A 6,101-nucleotide genomic window follows, 5' to 3' on the forward strand; every position below is an offset into this window, starting at 1 on the left:
CTTTCTTGTTGTTGTCGGCGGTTGTTTCTCTGTCTTCTTCAGAATGTTCTTTCGATCTCTTGGTCGTAGTTGGGCTCAGGAGCGTGTCCTAGCGACACCTGCTTCTTCCCTTACTGAAGGAATGGCAATGCACAGAGGTCAAAAGTTGCAAAGAAAATCAAAGTGGTTTGCTGTTAGCCAATATATACTACCGTAGTCCCCGGCAACGGTGCCAAAAACTTGATGTGTGCAATTATGATGTGATTTTGCAGTGATGTGTGTTATGCGGTGATCATGCAAGTTTTCCTAACAAGACCCAAATATAAGCCTTATTAGGTTTCCTGGTAAGTCCAGGGTCGAACACAGGGACTACTAAGTAAATATGCGATAGTCACTTTGATTCTCTTGTGGTAGTAAAAACAAATGAAGTGGATGGTGTTTTGATTAAGAATTTTTCCTATGCGACGGAGTTGAATGTGTAGTTGATAAAAGCGTGGAGTTACAATGAGTATGCGACGAAGGGGTTGAGAAGGAGTTTAGCTAACATTTCCTAAGATTGTGCACAAGTTATGCGATCATGCTACACACAAATAATAGCATATCATCTCTTAATGCAGAATGCTATAACTTCTATTTCTAGGACGCATGCGATGAGTATACGATAAAGTCAATAGGACTTATGTCTAAGCCGTTATTCTTGTCTATGCGATGATGAGTAATGCACACATAAAACAAGGTGACCGATACAATCATACCTATTTCTAGGGTGCATGCGATGTGTAGATAGCAATAGAACTTATGTCTAAGTTTCTATTTCTTGCTTATGTGGTTCTAATCTGACTCTCTCAAGCCTAGATTCTAATCTGACTCTCTCAAGTCTAGATTCTATCTTTAGACTACTCTCTCAAATATCTCTAAATGGTGAATGACGCATACATACGACAAGATGATCGCATAAAATGTAAATCTTAAGTCATGCTAGCTAAATACTTCTCAACCCATTCAGAAATTTAGCTACTCATGCGAAGTATGGAGAGATTGAACATAGATTAAAATGAGATTTCCATTTTCTATAAATAAAGTACTGAATACAAAATAACAAATGAAATTGAGAGATAAGAAGCCCGGTAAACAATGTCTCACTTCCCGTGGCCTTTTAACTACTCATTTTTCACTCTAACTCTATTCTCGATGTGTATTCTTGCTCTCGCAAGTGTTGGCCCTCTCTCCTTTGAAACGCTTTTCGGTAGTCTCTTGATCTGTCTGAGAATGATCTCTCGGCTTCCTCGACTTCTTGTTCATCTCTGTCTTCTAAGTATATCTACGAGTATATACGTAAACAGACTAACTAACTCTCTAACTTCTTAACTTGTTTTACACTGGTGGCCTTCGGTATTTATAGAGCTCAAGGTGAAGCAGTCTTCTTTCTATTGATTGAAATGATGGTGGTATTAATTCTCCTGCTCTGATGCGCCGATCAATGGTCACCGAAATTTGAGTGTACTTGCTATAGTGTGGCTTTAACGGCTTGTCAACTAAATTCAGATTCGGTCGTCATCAGCTTTGCATCCCATCATGATTTATTATGTTGTCACCTTGATGTGCAGTCTTTATGTGGCCACCTTTTTAAGAAACTTCTCACGATCGCATATGATTGCGTGACTTTGCGATAGCAATCTTCAAGTGCAATGATGCCTAGTTCCTTTGGATTGCAATTTTACTTGCGCCATCACATTTTTCCTGCACAAAATAAGTAAATTAACTGCTTTTATTTGATGGGCGCATGCGATCACAATTCCTTTCAGTTTAGCACTTTTGGACATGATATTGCTTATTTTACCGTCGCATTCTCTCATTGTTTTACTTATTTGAGTTGTATAACTTGTATTTCTACCTGTTATCAGGTATACCTTAGTAGAATGGTGTATCAGAAAGGAGAAATCGAACCCTGTTGGACATGGTTTGGTCTATAATGAGTTACGCTTCCTGATCTGATTCATTTTGGGGTTTTGTAGTACAGACTACAGCATGTATTTTGAACTGTGTTCCATCCAAAAGTGTTATGAGAACACCTTTGGAGTTATGGAATGGTCGTAAAGTTAGTTTACATCATTTCAGAATCTGGGGTTGCTCAACATATGTGCTTGAGGCAAATCCCAAGAAACTGGAACCTCGTTCAAAACTTTGCCTATTTGTAGGCTACCCCAAAGGAATGAAAGGTGGTTACTTCTTCGACCCTAAGGAAAATAAAGTGTTCGTGTCAATAAACGCTACTTTTTAGAAGAAGACCACATAAAGGAGCACAAGCCCCGCAATAAGATTATATTGAATGAGCTTTCCAAGGAATCTATTGAACCTTCGACAAGAGTTATTGAAGAACCTGATACCTTAACAAGAGTTATTGAAGTTGGATCATCTAGTAGGTCAAATCCACCTCAAGTGTTGAGAGATCCTCAATGCAGTGGGAGGGTTGCAAACTTGTTTGTCCGTTATATGGGTTTAACAAAAATCTTAGCTATAATAGCTAACAGAGATGTTGAGGATCCATTGTCTTACAATAAGGCAATGGAGGATGTTGACAAAGATGAGTGGATCAAAGCTATGGTTCTCTATTTGAACTCCGGGACTAGCATGTCGTAACCGCTCCCGGCCCGAGCAAAGATAATTTATTTTCACCGATTCAAGACTTATACTACAATCGTAGTAGAGTGGTAAGATCAGGATCGAATCCACAAGGAGACTGTTGAATTAACTTAAACCAATTTATGAATTCTAAATAAAGGTGTTCTTTTATGTTCTTGATTTTGTTATAGAATAAATTAAAAACCAAACAGAGAAGAATAAATAAGAGTTAGCATAGACAAAAGGGATTAAATCAAATTAATGGAAAATCTTGGGATTAGTTTGTATGCTTTTTATTTTCTATCATTAGATACTAGTCAATTTCTTCAATTATGTAAACCCCTCAACCTATTAGAAATTCTAATAGCCCAATTAGCCAATTTTGATAACAATCTAAATTAGCCCTAATTCAGTTTAAAACATTTCCTTCTCAGCGACATACAAGTTAAAACTAAAAAACATTAAGTAAAGGATTCAATTGTCGAGACACACTACAAGCCAGACAGCCACATTTTATAGCATGATTTATTTAGGAAGGATATACTAGGGCATACATGAATTTGGCCAGAAAAAAGTCTAGACCCTAAACATGCAATCTTAATACGTGCAACTTAATCAATCAATTATGAACAGGCTAGAATGATTTTGCATACAAGAAATTCAATAAATTAATTTGTCAGAAAAATTCACAAAAATTCTATTATTAATAAATCAAATCCACCCAAAGGGTTCACAACAATTGAATAAATTAAATAGTAAACTTCAAGAATTAAGACATACAAACTATCCCAAGAAAATTACCTAGCCTGTAAAAGGCATATTGGAATTGCAATGATCAAAGAAAAGAGTTAAGGCTGACTATGATGATGATCAGTCAGCAACTTGGCTTTGTTGGCTCCCAAAACTGAACTAAACTCTCAAAATTCACTCTATTCGGAAGTATTTTGCTATAGAAATGTGTTAGAAGGATATTCCTCCTTGTCGAATGTTGAACACCAACGCAATATTTATAAGTTGCACGCAACGTCGCGATGCTGGGAAATAGTGTTGCGATGTTACGACGCGCATTGGAGAGCGTTGGGCAAGCGTTGTAACGATGCATCCAACGCTTGCTTGTGTCACGTGTTCAACAATTTTCCGTCAACCGTCGCAGCATTGCAATGCTTGGAAGGGGCGTTGCAATGTTGAGTGTTCTGCCTTACAACGTTAAAGCTCGAGCGTTGAGAAGCATTGAACGCTGGCAATGATTTAGTTCTGAGCATCACGATGCTTAGCACTTGATGCTGCTGCCTTCCAGTGTTGAATTGTTGGGATTGATGCCCTAAATCTCGTAGGGTCTTATAGTTTGTAAACCTTGCATTGCAACGCTTAGAAGGAGTGTTGCAACGTTGAGTGTTCTGCCTTACAACGTTGAAGCTCAATCGTTGAGATGCATTGCAACCCTAGTGATGATTCAATTCCTGAGCGTCAAGACGCTTGGAACTTGATGCTACTGCCTTCTAGCGTCAAATTGTTGGGTTGATGCCCTAAATCTTGTAGAGTTCTATAGTTTGTAAGCCTTGTATGAACAAACTTTTATGTGATTAATAATATTTTATATTTTATTCACTTTGTCTATGAAATATGTGATATTTTAGTTGCATTAACCACAAACTAATAAACTAACATCCAAGGTTATCGTTGTAACTTAAACATGTATGTGGAGACATACAGGTGGATCATGTTTAAGTGATAACCTAAATGGTCTATAGTAAATGGATAAGGCTGGGTACCTTATCCTGGTAACACTACGAGTTTGGCCTGCTTTGTAGATGTTACAAATGTTGTAAAGTGCTACAAATGATCTGATCCTGATCATTCATGCATTAGACATGCGAGCGGGGATAGTCTAAACAAAGAAGTTTGTATAAGACCAAACCACAAAATGCTTAGTCTCATTATATAACACCATTCATAATAGAGACTTTCATTTCACTAAGATGACCATAGGTGACATGACCTTAATCCGAAGTGAGTGTGAACTCCTGCCTATGAGGGTGATCCTTTGATTTGTATGGGTGAGAGTGGCTAGATAACCGACTCAACAAGCCTACCATTTTGGGGATTCATCTGATTGGGGAGCTGGGAACTTAGCTACACAAGATGAAATTCACTCCTTCCCCGAAGCAGGAGTAAGTAGATAAATTGCTCCCTTAAGGGCTGATTCTGGGTCTTGAACAATGTGGTATCACACTCTTTCCTAGCCCGAGAGGGGTTTAGTTATAGTGGAACTATGTTCTATTGTTCATTAGAGGGATCGATGGTACTTAAGGAGTTAGATGTAACTACAGGGGGAAAAGAGTAGTTTGGCCCAGTTGAACTTACGAGCAATTTGTGAAGAGTCATCGTACTGTTGGTTGGTTATATTCAATGGACACTAAATATATCTGTAGCGCAAAGAGTGTAGCTATCGGTCTTTAGTGGAGTGTTCGACAGTTAACGAATGGTGGATAATGTGATTAAAGAGTTTAATCAATTATTCACATATCGTTGGAGCTTCAGGCTACAGGTTCATAAAGTCCCCTTGGTAGCTCAAAAGGATTTAGTTGAGAATCAGTTTTTGGCTTAATTTGAATTGTTCAAATTAATAAGAGGGATATAATTAAATTGATTCAATTATATATGATATAATGGACATAATGTATTTGATACATTATTGTTTAATTGGATGAATAAATATTTGAACGTGATTTGAATATATTTTCTATGAATGAGATTCATAGTTGTTAAATATAATATAAATATGATTTACATTAAATGCCATAAAATAGAAAAGAAACTATAGTTTATATTGTATATGATGCAATATTAAAACTATATGTTATAAATATAATATGATAAGTTGGTGATCATATTTATTTATATTATTTATTATTTTGAGTAATAATCTTATTTTCTCTCCAACCACTTTTGTGGGTGGTTAGTTGGTTTTTATGGCAAAAGGAATAAAAAGAAAACGGTTTTCTTCTTCTTCCTAAGTAAGTTACACGAAATTGTAGAGGCTATACGATAGACACTCTGACTACACAATTGGAGAATCTTGCTATATGATAGTGCTTCTTCCTCAATCGTCTTCCTCCTCCAAACTCACAAACTCCCTCCTAAGTAAAATAGTCAGAGCCTACCACTCTTGGGTTCTCACTATGAGAATACCAAGGACTCCATGTTGTAGTGTCTTCAACCTTTTGGTTCGGGTTTTCTTGAAGAAGGTCTTCAAGTTTGCTGCTTGTTTGAGGTTCATGAAAGTTCAAGGGATTTACACAAAGAAGTGTTCTTCAAAGGTATAATCTCTGAACTTTTTTTCTTGCTTAAAAGCATGCTATAATTTTTTTGTTAAAATGCATAATCTATTGGAGTTTACTGTAAACCTGTGTTTTCAATCGAAATAGGATTTGGACAATCCGCTTTTGCTCATGGATCTCTTGTAAACGAGTTCCTTCAATTGGTATCAGAGTGAGGTT

The sequence above is a fragment of the Benincasa hispida genome, chromosome 1, assembly GCF_009727055.1.
Source record: "Benincasa hispida cultivar B227 chromosome 1, ASM972705v1, whole genome shotgun sequence".
In the NCBI taxonomy this organism is placed as follows: domain Eukaryota; kingdom Viridiplantae; phylum Streptophyta; class Magnoliopsida; order Cucurbitales; family Cucurbitaceae; genus Benincasa; species Benincasa hispida.